The sequence below is a fragment of the Rhinolophus ferrumequinum genome, chromosome 3, assembly GCF_004115265.2.
Source record: "Rhinolophus ferrumequinum isolate MPI-CBG mRhiFer1 chromosome 3, mRhiFer1_v1.p, whole genome shotgun sequence".
Lineage (NCBI taxonomy): Eukaryota > Metazoa > Chordata > Mammalia > Chiroptera > Rhinolophidae > Rhinolophus > Rhinolophus ferrumequinum.
Window position 1 is genome coordinate 100,025,820 of NC_046286.1, and position 13,306 is coordinate 100,039,125.

At 43.9% G+C, this 13,306-nt stretch overlaps 1 protein-coding gene across 2 annotated transcripts in view; it reads left to right on the plus strand.

The window, feature by feature from the left end:
• TULP4 (TUB like protein 4) overlaps window positions 1-13,306 on the plus strand; it is a 199,032-nt gene that overhangs the window by 56,981 nt on the left and 128,745 nt on the right. The window lies entirely within an intron of this gene.

The window sequence follows — 13,306 nt, forward strand, 5'->3', positions numbered from 1 at the left end:
AACCCATAGGTCACTTTATTGTAATTGATGTCTTGGTGGCATTCAGTGGAGTTGAAATGTTAATCTCTCTTGCTTTCCAGGACACTGCACTCTCCTGGTTTTCCTCTTACTCTTCTGGCTTCTACTTTCCACCCTTTGCTGGCTCTGCCTGTTTTCACTTCATCTTTAAATGTTTGAGGACCCTAGGCATGCACCGTTTTCTAGGTGATCTCTCTAGGTTGGCTTTAAATCCACCTGGATGCTGGCGATTCCCCAATTTATATCTCCCATCTGCCTTCAGCCTCTTAATTCCAGACTCCATTCTTCGACTTGATACGTGAGATACAAAATCAGCCATCAGTTACTGGGCATCTCAAATGGTAGGGCACCCAGGAGAACTCGTTTTCCCCCTGCCCCTTCAGCCACCAGACCTGTTCCACCCTCTGTCTTCTCCCCAAGACCAGACAGCCAGTCCAGCTACAACGCAGAGTCCTTTCCTTGTTCCCAAGTCCAGTTGTTAGCACGACCTCCCACTGTATTCGGCTTTTGAATGACATCTGAAACATTCCCCCTCTCTCCTTCTCCTTCATCCTCACGAATATTTTACCTTAAACGCTGCTGTTTAACCCATTGTGGAGTAACCATTAAGGGTGTATATTTAGTTTCTCAAGTGTTGTTAAAACATTCTAAAAAACTTAAATCTAATGCACTTTGTTATCTTTTCTCCTTCCTAAGAAAACTATATGATGTGTCACAATTCCAAAAAGAATGGGGATTTCTGGATTACAAGAGTGATCTCCCTGGCAGTTGAATCTTAGTTTTCCGTTGTGCTCCGTGGTGAGTCTAAACATCTAGATTTGGCCTTCACTCTCCTTCCTGTGGTTCACCCTCCTTCTAGAAGACCCCGCGCTACTGCTGGCCTGCCGACCCTGGTCTTTTTGCATCACCGTGCATGGTGAAGATCAACTTTCTTAAAGTTAGGAGAGATTTGAAAACCACTTTTGATTTTAAAACATTAACATAGGATTTAACAGATTTCAGGATCTATACATGAATTCTAGTGAGAAAATTTGGCTAATTTGGGGTTAATGTCACTGTAAATCTTTTATCTTCCTTATCAGTTGCTCATAAAAAGTGACTTTTGGTGGATGTGTGGTCACCGACTGTGGTATCACAGTGATGGACATACAGGAGGGCTGTTTTATTGCCTGTTTCTCCTCCTTCTGTTCCTGTTCTTCCATCTCTATTCCAAGACGTTCTTTGTCACTTAACTAGCTGGTTTGGTCTGTCCATGTCATCAGTTTACTCGTGGTTAAATTGACATAATTCCTCCTTTCAGAGTTGTTGTGAGAATCTGTGGGAGTCTTTTCTTGAAAGGACTTTGAAAATGGTGCATGCCATGTATATAAATAGTGACGTTAACACACCTCATACCCTATTCATTATTTTCTTTCCAATCCTTATGATATCACTCAGTACCCTTAAATTCAGTTACTAGTCTGACTCATGAGTCCAGAGACAGTGTTTTTTGGTTTCTGTTTTACAGTTAAGATTTTAAAACACACACACACACACACACACACACACACACACGATTTGAAAATACACGTACCATCAGCAGGTATTTATTACGTCTCTGTCATTCGTGTGTGCTGTGTGTGTGCTCGCCACTGTGGGGCAAGATAAATGACGGTCCACCACGTGGAGCCCACAGTCCAGCAGTGAGCGTGACGTGTGTGCCTGGATATCTCTCTCCACTGCATTTCAGTTAAGTACAGAAGAAAGTGTGGGCTCCTTGGAGGAATTCAGGGTGAGGTTTACCACAGATTTTCTGGTGAAGGTGACTTTTGAGTGGGGCCTTGAGAAATAGAACTTAGATAGTTTTTTTCTGGGTAATGCAAGAAGGAAGGTTCAGCCACATTCTAGCTGCAGAGAAGCAGTTTCTCTCTTCTGTGTGACGAGAAGTCATCGTGTTTCCCTTGTCTCCGGCCTAAACATATGACTGTTCACCTCATCGCATCAGATGTGTCCCTAGGACGACACTCTCAGAGTCTCCAGCTGTACCAGGACGAGGGCCTATACACTTCCGCCTGCCCTGGGACAAAATTTCCCTCATTGGACTGGCAGTTGGTGTCCTTGGCTCCTTTCCACGATGCTGTGGCATGGTTGTGGTTTGCAGTGGGGATTTTATCCACTGGGGTATTCTGCACTGTGATCAATGTCAATGGCAGAAGGTTTGACCACGGTGCTGCCCTAATAATCTGACCTACGCAGTGCTCACGTACGGCTGTTTCTATGTGCAGTGCATTTGCATGCAGTTGTAGTCAAGTTTGAGAAATGATGTACTCGTGTGTTCCTGGACCTGTCTGAATTAAAGATAACTTGTTAGTGACTTGGCCTGAGTGACTCACTTTATGTGGCTCTCCTAGTAAAGCAGCCATCTCGCTGATTTGTGGGAGGGCATTTTAGCACGTGAGGTGACCGTGTCTGTCTGGTTTCCTTCCCAGGCAGGCCCTTTGGGTGTTCCATCACGTAGGCACCTCCCGTCCGGCAGGGGTGAACCCGCCTGCGTCATGGAAGAAAGCCCTCTTAGGATCACACTGCAGGGTTGGTAGGGGCGGAAGCAGCTCAGGGCTGCCTGTGGAATGTTCGTGGCTTTGATGGTGTACACAGCGGATTTCAGAGCTGTGTCGTGTTTAAAGATGTGAATTCCAAAACCACAACCTTTCACACTTTCCTGTACTTTTTTGCATATAAACTTTTACTATATTAAAAGAGGAACAGATAATGGAAACCTTCCCGTTTATATCCTGGAAAGGAATTTTTTTTTTTTTAATTTTTATTGGGGAATATTGGGGAACAGTGTGGTTCTCCAGGGCCCATCAGCTCCAAGTTGTTGTCCTTCAATCTAGTTTGGAGGGCGCAGCTCAGGTCCAAGTCCAGTTGCCGTTTTCAATCTTAGTTGCTGGGGCACAGCCCACCATCCCATGCGGGAATAGAACCAGCAAGTGGTTGAGAGCTCGTGCTGTAACTAACTGAGCCATCCGGCTGCCCCCTGGAAAGGAATTTTATACAATAAAATGTATCTCCTAGAGTTTGGTGGGTGCTCCATTTTTACCTGTTAGCTTTAGTATTGAAGATTTCTTGAGTGGGAAAAATGGACTAAAAGGATTTTCATAGTGAGACTGGGAGGATGGAGCAATATATGAATGAAGTGAATGCGATATTTTAACAATAGGTTTTTAAATTTCTTGAATATAGGCGTAGTTTCCTTGCTTTTCCTGAGGAGAGTATCTTCTTGTTTAGACTGGGCATGAAAAAACAGGAGTGGTACATGGGCTGGAGTCACAGTGCTAGGTCAAGGAAGGGAAGCTGTGGGTGAGAGCTGTCAGCAAAGCTTCCTGGGGGTGGGGGGTGCTGGTGGGGGCCGCTCGGGGCAAGAACTGGACCTTGAAGCCCTTTTGGGTTCTGAAAACACTTAAAAGCCCATGGGAGGCTGGACACTGCTGGGCTTTGGCACCACGACAATGAAGCAGGAGCTGACCTGTGAGTCAGAGGATGGATGTCGGGCTGCTGCTGCTGTAACAGTTGCCATATGTTCTATGGCCACAATTTGCTACGTGCTTTATGTCTGTTATTTTGTTTAACCCTCATAATAACTCTCTCCAGCTTTGTTTTATTACCCCTGCTCTACAGTTGAAGAATCTCAGGTTCAGAGATGTTATGGAAGTTGTCCAAGGTACAGAGCTGGATGATGAAAATGGCACCTGGGATTTCAATTCCTGTCTTGTGTGTTTTTCCTTCTATGAGACACTGCTTCAAAAAAGGTGAACCGTAATGAGCAGAGAAACCGAGTTATGAGTAACTGCGACAGGGAAGCTTTTGCTGAGGTGTTGGCGAGCGTGGCACGGCCGAGCTCCTGGGCTGGGGGAACGGCCTCTGAGACGTCCTGATAAAAAAACAATAGTAATGAAAGTTCTTGGGATGAAAGAAGGCAGTGCTTTGGTTTGGGTTGCATTCCAAGGCCATTAGAAGATTGTTGTATTCAAATGGAAGTGTTGAAAAAATCGTGAGTATAAAAATTATTATTCAATTCAGTGCACCATCCGCTAGTGTGGATATCTGCGAGCTGACAGCACTGGCTGCATTAAAGTCATTGTGGATGGAATTGCTTCAGGAAGTAGTGTGTAAACATCAGTTACCACGACACTGATAGTGGGCCTCGTGGGACTCTTGAGACGAGAGTGTAACCAGTTATTATAGACCGAAGTGTTGGAGAAACAGCTTTTCTAACAGTGTCTGATGAGTTCTTATTTTGAATAGGGGACTGTTCTAGCAAAGAGACACACATAGGAGTATTTCTGTTTATTAAGGTCAGAATTTTGTTTCATTTAAACTGGCTTATCTACTTTTATACCAAAGCATAGTATGACTTAAGTTTTATCACAGTAATACTTACACATAGGTCAGTGCTAATAATAAAAAACAGCAGTGCTCTAACGCCTGTTTCCTGCCCACCTACCTCCTGTCCTGGCTATTCACTAAAGGTTTATATTATTATCTTTTCTATTAATCAGCTTTGGGACTCTGTGTATTGATGTCTTTCCTATCTTGGAGGGTGGACATTTAGCTCTTTCTGTCTTAGTCATTCACCCAGCTTTGCCTGGCTACCTAATCATCTATTACTCTGTCTTGATTGGTTAACTCATTATGCAGTGTTTGCATTATTTAAACCTTGACAATATTGTGCCCCGATGAGCCCAGTAGAGTACTATGATTATGTTTCCTTTATTATTCAACTTTTTTTCCCTTGTGATAAAAATTCTTATTTTTTTCTTACTGGTTTAGTTTCTATACCTATTGTGAATTTTCCTACATCTTCAGTACATTTCTGCACATTCAAACCAATAAATCAAACTGAGGTAATTTATCAGTTCTTTTTGTTTTTTCCTGGAGCCCTCGTTCCGGGAGTCCTCTGTCCTCTGCTCTCTCTGGCCTGGTTGTTCAAGGGGCCTGACGCCCAGCTGACCTCCTGAACTTCCTTTTAACATCATCTTGAGAATTCCCTTTGCCCCTTACTTCTGCCGGATCCCTTGTTTCTTAAATCTTTTATGTCTATTGGTTTAACTTCTCTTTGTTGGAGCATACTCTAGAATCTTCCTAAGAAGAATTTGTAAGTTGTATGTATTTTCGATCTGCAGTTGGGAACCCGCGGACACGGAGGGCTGACGTAAATTACATGTGGATTTTTGACTGCACAGGGGTTGCCGCCCCTAAGCCCCGTGTTGTTCGAGGTCAACTGTATGTCTAAAAACGTCTTAATTCTGCCTTCATTCGCTATAGGCTAGGTATAGATTTCTAGGTTGGTTCCTTCAGAATTTTGAAGGTATTTTTCCGTAGTCTTCAAACCTGTAGAATTATTATTGAGAAGCATAGCAGTTAAAGAGTTCAGGTCCTAAAGCTAGACTCCATTTGAATCCTAGCTTTAAGCACAGTTTTTAATTTCTTTGTACTATAATCTTCTCATTTGTGAAAAGGATTTATAAATAGTACTTTCCTCATATAGGATGTGATGTAAGGGTTAAATGAGTTACTATATTTAAAGCATTTAGAACAGTGCCTGGAACTTCACCAGGGCTTTGTAAGATTGGCTGTTGTTATTATTCTAAATCCTTTATATGTGACCTTTTTTAAAAAAATTGAAAGTTTGGCATCTGCTCTTTTTCCTAGATATTCTGAAATTTTGTGATGATGTTTAAAAGCACTGTACTGTACAGCTGTTGGCACCTCTGTGTATGTGTGTTTGGGGGCGTTGTTTCAACTGATGGGCTTTACTGTGGAACAACCTGGGAGAAAACCAACTGATAGGTTGCCGACCACCGAATGTCAGCGTCCAGGCAGTTCCTCTGGGGCTGCTGTTCCGTTTCTCTAGAGAAGGCCGTCCAGTCACGTGCCTGTGGGTTTGGTCCTGCTGCGAGCATTCTGAGAGCTGAGGGGCAGGGGTGTGTGCTGGGGGAGGGCTGCTGACAGCAGGGGGGCAATACCTACTGAGTGCTTCCTGTGTGTTGGACACCATTCTGAGAGCTGTAACTCATTTAATCCTGACATCAGCTAACTCGATGATCCATTATCATCAGTTTAGAGATTAGGAAACTGAGGTACAGGATGTTAAGCGGCTTGCCCAACGTAACGCACCTCTTCTGAGTGACCCAGGAACCGCTCAGATTCCACACGCTGAACCTCTCGGAAAATCACCCTTGTTTTCATCCTTGTCACCATCTGCATTGTGCCCAGTGTCCCCAAGATTGGTTTCTGTGGGTCACTCGGCCAGGAGAAGGAGCCTCCCGCGTCTGATGCTGCGGGGGAGAAGAATTGCCTGGTTGCACCCGCAATGGCTCTGAGGGAGGGAGCGCCTCTGGCTGTGTGGGTGCCTGCCAACCTGCTCTGTGACTGGCTTTTCACCCAAGCCCTCTGCTTTCTGCCCGACGCGCTCCTCCTGGTACTGGGAGCCTCCCCAGGCCGCCTCCTGCCAGCAGCCCCTCTGCGGGCATGCCGTGGCCCTGCTCGGTTCTGTGGAGCCAATTGCCACCCTCCTCCCATTTCTGTCTGTGTGCTGTGCTTTGGGCCCTTGAAGATGGCTTCTGTGTTGTTTTCATGCTGCTTGTGAGATGATCTCTAAGAGAAGTAGATTTATTTTCCCTAAACAAAACCCAGAATATAATAATTATATTTTATTAAGAAAATAGACTTCGTCAAAATAATGGCATTGTTCATTTTTCTTTTCCTTTAGCAGTTTGTTTAAATTTTTTTCTCCTAACAGACGTTATGTCTGAAAGTAACTTAGACACTTGGAAAACACTGTCTTTCGCGTGTATTTTTGCGAGAGAGGATGAGAGAGGGACGTGGATACAAGGCAATAATGGTTTTGGTAATGGCCTCCTCGGGAAGCAGGTTCCAATGGCATGGTCAGAGGGAGAGTGAATAAGCTTATTCCCGAAGTCCTGGGCGAGGACTCGTTTGCCGAACTCTAGAATCTGTCTGTTCACGAAGCAGTAAGAGGTAAACCTGAGGCTCTGACCACGCTGCCGGGGTTTGAACTGAGCCCCTCTCTGTGCGATTTGAGATAAGTTCCTTACGTCTCTGTGCCGTGCTTGCATCATCTGTGTGGGAACACAACACCTGCCTCCTACAGTGCTCGTGTTGACGGAAAGATAAAACCCAGACAGTGCACATACAAGAGCTCTTTGAGTCTTAGTTCTTGTTTAATTATTAGTCTCACTGCCATCCTTGGGTGGTGCTCCATCTGCAGTTCTTTCTCAGGCGGAAACAGTGGAGCCATGGCCTCTGCGGAGCAGTGGCCTCATGATTGCAACGTGTGGGAACGGAGTGTGAGGCAGGACCAGGTGGAGGGGTGGGAGCAGGGCAGGAGGTGTCCCAGCTGGGAGGGAGCTGGGCTTGTGCCACTAGTTTTAGTACAGCTCTGGGGTTCTGGGACGCTGGGCTCCTCATCTGCGTCACTTCCTTATCTGCAGGAATTCTTGATTTCGTCTTGAGCAGAGGTTGTTCATCCTGCCTCCTGCCATCGAGTCCACACAGCCTGACCCATGGCCTCAGGTGTACCTGGAGCCACCTATTGATCCTTCAGCAGGGAGGCGGTGTGGCGTAACGCAGAAATGGATCCATAGTGCACTGGGCAGGGGGGCATCTTCCAGTGAGAGGTTTCTGTCTAAAGTTGATTGAAGTCATCGCTCTGGGCTATGGTAGGGGACAGGGTGGGGAGGGCGGGGAGGAAGAGAGAACGTGAGAATCTGTGCTGTGCAGCAGTTGGGTGTTTCTAGTTGGCCTCACTCACACGCTTGACTCTGAACTTCCAAAACAAACGCGCCTGTGCGCTTTCCCAAGATGATACTGCTGGGTGTTGTTTTTATTGCACCTTTTGGCAACCTACATTTGGTTTCTCTTCCTCATTGTTGCTGTTTTATGGAATTCTTATGGCATTTGTTATTTTTTCCGCTTGGCCTAGTTCGATTTGGTCTACTAAAATACAGAAGAAATTGTCTCCATCCTAGGGAACTTTCTTTACCCAGAAATAATCCTCCTGTTACAGCTCACTTCCAAAACTTCTTTCTCTGTAAGTGTTCAAAGCAAAAATCAATATTGTCTGTCTTAGCTCTATTTGTCTCTTTCTTTGCTGCTTAAGTTTTTAGGGTTTAAGAAAGTATTTGTTCATCAGATCTTTAAAATAAAAAATAACCTTGGAGATAATGTTGAGTAAGGTCCATTTTGTAAATTCCTTGGTAGCAGAAATAAATATTTAGTGGCTTTTTTAATAATATAATGCAAGTTAATATTTAAATTCAGGAGGTATATTTTATTCAGAGTTTAAATACAAAAGTGTAAAAACCATCGATTGTTTCTCCATTTACTCAATATTTTCACAATTTTAGATTTTAATTTGTCTCCTCTTTAGGAAATTTTCTACAGGTGCCTTTTGTGGCTAATTAGGGTATTACTTAACGGGATCAAAGAGCTCTTTCTTGTCTTCTAAACCTTAAAATTTTCTTTTCCCTTAGTTACACTTTAAGAAAACCTAATTCTCTACTTTATTTCCAAGATTGACATCACCTTAGGGGAGTCTGGATCTATAATGTAAATTGAGATTTTCCTCAAGCGAGTTTCCCCGAAAGTAAGACCTAGCCAGACAATCAGCTCTAAATGCGTCCTTTGGAGCAAAAATTAATATAAGACCTGGTCTTATTTTACTATAAGACCCAGTCTTATGTAATATATAATATAATATAATATAATATAATACCGGGTGTTATATTAATTTGTGCTCCAAAGGACGCATTTAGAGCTGATTGTCTGGCTAGGTCTTACTTTCGGGGAAACACGGTAGGAATGAAAGACTTAAGAGATCAACACCTCTTAAAAAAAGCGTTGTTATATTTTAGATTAGCACTGTGCGGTATAAACACAATATGAGTCATATGTATCTTTAAATTTTTTAGTAGCTGTGTTAAAAAGTAAAAAGAAACAGGTCAAATTAATTTTAATAATACATTTTATATAACCAAGTATATCTAAAATAATCTTTCAACATGTAACCAATATAAAAACTATTAGTGGATTATTTATATACTTTTTTTTTATGTCAAGCCTTTGAAATCCAGCCACATCCCAGTTCGAATCTGCCACATGTCAAGTGCTCAGGTGCCACATGTGGCTCGTGGCGGCCGCACAGGACTGCAGAGTTGGGAACAGTTCTGTGAGGCTTGTGGCTGAGCTGTGCACCTGCCCCAGAGAGCTTATTAATGTTTGCGCCAGAACCTTGGGTGAAAAGTATTTTAAAAATCTTTGTATTGGGGAATAATTTCAAACTTTCATCAAAGTTGCAAAAAAAGAGTACAAAGAACACTCAGTCTTTACTCAGATTCACCTGTTGTTAACCTGCACTCACTTGCGTGTGCTTGCTCCCCCGTGTGTTTGTACACACATATACAGAGATTGCGAAAAAAAGTATACACATTTTAAGAAGGAAAAAAAATTGTATTAAAAATTGTAATAATATATACTGATAACAAAAGATGAATACAAGTCACGTTTGACTTCTGCAATTACAAGAGGTGCTCAAAGTGGTTCCCATCAGCGTCCAGACGCTTCTTATTATGGAGAACTACTGCTTGAGCAATGTGTGACCACTTGTATCACACATGCCATTTCAGTTTCTTCCCGAAGTACCGCAGTGTAGCCGGTTTTCTGGGGTACACCACATCCTATAAGGTCCCTCACAAGTAGAAGTCAAGGGGTGTGAAGTCAGGAGAACTTGAATTTAAAATACCACTTCAAAATAGTCTTGGCTCCTCAGACAACAGCTGTGCTTCCGCCATTTTCTTTGACCGTCCTGCCTGTCGCATTGAGATGCTGGCATTCATTTGATTAACGTCATCTTTCCAGCCAACGTCATGCTACACATTGCTACATAACTCAATTCAACTCTGAAAAGTAATACATAGATAACGTCTCTTAAAATGAGTGTACAGTTTTTTGGTACTCCCAGTGTAACATGTCTATATTTCCCTCCCGAACCGTCTGAGTACAGTTGTCAACTTCAGGAAATTTGATTCTGATTCAGTGCTCTACTGTGCTATCCATATTCTACTACTGTCACCTTCTTTTCCTCTAGTACAGGATCCAGTTTTGGGCCACATACTGCATTTAGTTAAGTGTCTTTAAACCCCTTTAATTTGGAACAGTTCTTCACTTTTTCTTTGTCTCTTATGACATCGACATTTTAGAAGAATACCTTCCCCCTCTGCATTTCGGGTTTTTCTCATTTTATTGTTATTATTAAATTCAGGTCAAGTCATGCACCTCAGAGTCCCCATAAGTAATGTCGGACGTTGTTACCTCCTCAGGGTGTCACGTGTGGAGGCACAGGTATCACTTGTGTCCATCCCTCATTGCTGATGTTAATTTCGATCACTCAGCCAAAGTGTTGCCCCGTTTCCCTGCTGTGTAGTCACTTTGCACTCCCCTGGCATTCGATGCGTAGTTTCTGTGAGGTCACATGAAACCCATGCAAATATCCTGTTCCTTATCAAAATTTCCTCCCTAGATTTATCACCCATTGGTGATTCTTGCTTGAACCAGTCATTACTATGATGGTTGCAAAATGGTGATTTTCAATTTCACTACCCCCACCACAGAATATTGCCAGTGGACATTCTTTGTAAGCAAGCTCCCATTCTCCCCTATTCATCCACCCGTCCACCCCTCCACCCCTCCACTCCTCCACTCATCTACCCACTCATTTACCCATCTATTACCAGTATGAACCCATGGATTTCAGCTTTTTCTCAGTGCTTATTGAACATAATTATTTACACCCAATTTTGCTCAAATTGTTCCAAATTTGGCCACTGGAAACCCCTTTAGGCTGATGTGTCCTGGCTGCACCCCAGTCAGTGGGGTTCCCTCTCTACTCCCTGACATAAGAACATGTCCCAGCCTCATCTTGTACTCACCCTGCCCAGGTCTGCAAACACTCATTTCTCTAAGGAGAAATGCTTTTGCTTTTTGGGGGGCAGTGTGGTATTAGAAACCAAGATCTGGCCTCTGTGCTCATTGTTGCTGGGGTGTCATTACTAGTAGGTCCTTTCAATGGATTCATAGCTACAGATACACATACACAATTACTGTAGAAGTCTGGGCCCAATCAGGAGACAGAGATCACACAGCAGGTTAACGGGGAAAATTTAAAGAATTATTAACTGAAGAAAGAGTAACTATAAGATACAAGGAAGCCTTATGTGGTATCCTCGGGCTGAGGGAGAGGTCCCGAGGAAGGACAAGCTTGGAAGGGGTTCAGAGGAAGGACAAGCTTGGAAGGGGTTCAGGTCTCCGTGGAGAAGGTGTGGTTCATCCCAGCACATGGCAGAGAAGTTGGTTGCCTTAGCCAGACCGGAGCTGGTCGGAGGCCAGGGTAAGCAGCCCTCTGGATGTAGGGAGGCCCCAGCTGGTAGGGTGGTATTCGGGGAGTCTGGGGGCAGGAGGCTTTCAGAGTGAATGGTTCGTGTGGGGGCTGGGCGGAGGACGGCTTGGAAAGGAACGACCACTCAGTGTGTGACCCTGTGGGTCACAGGCAGCTGGGGGTACACACAGGTGTCAGGGGCTCTGATTTCTGTGGCAGGGCACTGCAGGAAGGTTGTCACCAGGCTGCAAGGTCACAGGAGGGGACTGTTCTGGCCCAGTGGCTGCCGTAGATTCTACTGGATTTCCTCAAACCCAGCACCCCCACTTCAAGACCCCTGGGAACTGCAGGAAGCCGCCTTCTTCCTACAGCGTCCTTACTGGGAAAGCAAGCTTACCACTGTGCTTTCATCAAAGGAGAAATGCTTATAGAATGCCATTGTTTATTACAGAGTAGACATTGAAGGGTGCATTTGGAGCTGGGAGGTGATAAACTGAAACACACGTGCATATATGTATATTTTAGAAATCATGAGTTTACACCGATATTTCCAATTCCAAACCACCCCCATGGCTTCCCCTATTTCATATTTGTATTTTTTCTTCTTCCATAGTTTGCTCACACTCATAATACATCTAAAATAACTTCAGAATTTATCCACCCGTACTAATCCTAAAAACAAACCTGCTGGAAAGATCTTATGGACTGAATATTTGTGTCTTCCAAAATCCAGATGTTGAAGCCCTAACCCCCAGAAAGATGCTGTTTGGAGGTGGGACCTGTGGGAGGGGATCCTGGTTAGATGAGGTCCTGAGGGTGAGGCTCTCATGACGGGATTAGTGCCCTGTAAGAGACACGGGGAGCTTGCTGTCCCCCAGTGCACAGTGGAGGTCACTTGAGCACAGCGAGATGTGGGCTGTCCGCAGGCAACAGAAGAGGCCTCATGTAAAACCTACCCTGCTGGCCCTTTGATCTGGGACTTCCAGCCTCCGGAACTGTGAGAAATACAATTTCTGTTGTTTAAAATGGCCCAGTCTATGGTATTTTGTTATAGTGGCCTGAGCTGAGTAAGACAGAAGAGTTCAGAATCTGCCCGAAGTTCTTCGCGCCAAGCTCCCTGCCCCACGCTGGGTGCACATGGTGAAGTACTGATGGGTCTTAAGTTGTCAGATTAGTTCCCTGCTGCTCCTTCATGCGGGAACTAACTCGTGTGAAATGCATTTGGGTTTATTTGGTTCATTTTCATTTCAGCCTTTGGATTTTTCTGTTCTTGTTGATTGTATTTTGTTTTGAATATGTAGAACATTAACATGCATTCCAAAGTAAAAAACACATGCAGGTGTATACTCAGAGAACTGACGCTCCTCACTCCTTTCACCTTCTCCACCAACCATATTAGATACTTCATTACTTTCTGATTTATTTTTTCTATTGCTTTCTGTAAAAATAATATGTATATGTATCTCTATATTTATAATGTTTTCTTATTTCCTCTTCTTTGACTAAAGAGAGCATAATATATGTGCATTATTAATATTGCCTGTCTTATTGAGATTATAGTTGACATACCACTGTATTTGTTGTGTGTGTGTGTGTGTACACACACACAATTTTTTTGGACTTTGCTTTTTTTTTTTTTTTTATTGGGGAACAGTGTGTACTCCCAGGACTTTTTTTCCCCCAAAGTCAAGTTGTTGTCCTTTCAGTCTTAGTTGTGGGGGGCGCAGCTCAGCTCCAGGTCCAGTTGCCGTTGCTAATTGCAGGGGGCGCAGCCCACCATCCCTTGCAGGAGTCGAACCAGCAACCTTGTGGTTGAGAGCCCGTGCTCCAACCAACTGAGCCATCCGGGAGCTC